Source organism: Tribolium madens, unplaced genomic scaffold (assembly GCF_015345945.1).
Source record: "Tribolium madens isolate multiple individuals breed KSU strain unplaced genomic scaffold, Tmad_KSU_1.1 Scaffold_19;HRSCAF=116;Tcas5.2_LG9, whole genome shotgun sequence".
NCBI lineage: Eukaryota > Metazoa > Arthropoda > Insecta > Coleoptera > Tenebrionidae > Tribolium > Tribolium madens.
The window spans coordinates 2,218,437-2,220,511 of NW_025400983.1; positions in this window are offsets into that span (position 1 = coordinate 2,218,437).

Consider the following 2,075-nt stretch of genomic DNA (forward strand, 5'->3'; position numbering starts at 1 on the left):
AATATTGTCTAGTCCTAGGCTGAGAAAATCGTTTAAAATTTTGTTTTCCACATTTATACAAAATTTCGTTACAAAATCTAAAATAATATCACAAGAAACTGAAACAAAAACTAAATAACACTTGGGAATATTATAAAGTAGAAAATTGGGAGATAATTATAAAAAAGGCTAAAAATAAAAATCAAAATAAAAACAATGGAAACAAATTTTAAAATGTTTTTCTAAAGCAAAATTTTGTTGATTACTTGTGGAACATCAAATATTTAAAAAACAGAAGAGTCGAAAATTGACTCAAAAGTGATTACAATATTTGAGACGGAAGTCAAGATAAACAAATTGATAAAAAATATCAAAAAATCATTGGAAATTGGTCTACAGATGTAGCCATTGCAAAAAAAATTCGGTGTCAAGTTACTCAAATGTTTTTGCAAAATTTTGAAAACCCAATTTTCATGTTTTTCTGTGTTTACTGCAGATAGAAATGATAAAATTGTGCAATTTTTCAACAGTTGTAACATAGTTTTAAATTGAAACATCCTGTACAATGTACATTCTTGTTTTTTAGTATTATTTTTAATTGTGATTGTTATTATTCTTAAAACTTTTTTTTTATTATTGATTGTGAAATTCACGTGGAGATAACCGAACGCTTTGCTGTCGGTTCACCTTTTCCATACGAGAGGGAGACACCTGTTCAAAATACCACTAAACAGAAATTCTCGTTTTAATTCGAATTTATGAGTCAAATAAATCGCTGATAATAATAATAATTGTGCGAAATAGTTTATGTAAAGTACCCACCCATTTCACGATGCATTTAATCTAATATTATAATCAGCAATTAGTTCAGGTGAAATTAAGACAACAATCACGTAATAAGTTGCAAGAGAAATGAGTAAAATTTTCGAATTATTTAATCTGATACTTGAGTAGGAGCGCGTATTCTATTTTAACTCCTAACGAGTTTTTTCATTCCATTAAATCTGTTTTTCAGCAACCATTATCGAAATGACTGCGTCTAATTTCGTCTCGTTAACATAAACCAAAAGTAAACGCCTCTTAATTGTGAAGAATCACATCAATTTTTCACAGCAATTTAAATACACCGACGTGATGATGGAATAATTTATTTGGTTGAATGTTGTAGAACGACATGAGTTTTTTTGCGTCGACATGTCTGTCATAACACTTTTTCACTTTCGTTATTTATTTCGTGTGCTTCCGTTCGATTAAAATATCTCGAAAGCGCTGCTCCCTAATTTGTCATAGGGATTAAGTGCATGATTTTCATGGTTGTATAGGACCCTCGCGTAATTTATGGAACGGGGACCGACGTCGACAGCCAACATGTTGGGATTAATCCCATAATTGATTCCGGGAGATCCGGGCAAAAATTGTTTTTAGATTTTGCTCTCGTCGTTGTCGTGGTTGCAGTGTTGCAAAAAACAAAGACGGAGATAAATCGAGATCAAGCACTGAAAGCTAGCTCTAAAGTGAATTGTTCCGCTCCCCGGAGTCGGTTTAATCAGAGGATCCCCCGGAGTTCGCCTCAATTGAACGCGGCTTAATGGAAACGAATAGTGCTCGTGTCGCATTGTTCGAATTATATCTACAATTCAAACCGCACTGCATGATTTCATTATGTGCGCTAATATCGTTTTACCACGATGAATTTATCGGATTATCGAAAGGCAAACTGTTATTGTGGGGGATTTGGGATGATACAACAGACGGGAATTAAGAATAATGAACGTTTCACGACGTTTAATCAAGAGGAAATTCCGAAAATCCGGATTTTTTCACAGAAACTCAACTGTTTTACTGAAAGTTGTTTGTTGCTTTTGAAAATCGATTTTTAACTTTTTATATCAAATATCAAATAACATACAGTGTTTTTCTTACCACAAAAACAATTTCAAAAGAAGCGAAACAACGAAATTAAACGCATTTAATTTTTAAATTATTTTTGATTATGTAAACGTGAAAAGTCTTTGTTTTAACTTCTGAATGAAAAATTTAATTTAGTAAAAGTGCAAAAATTCTATTTCTTGTAAATTATTTACCTTTTTTACATC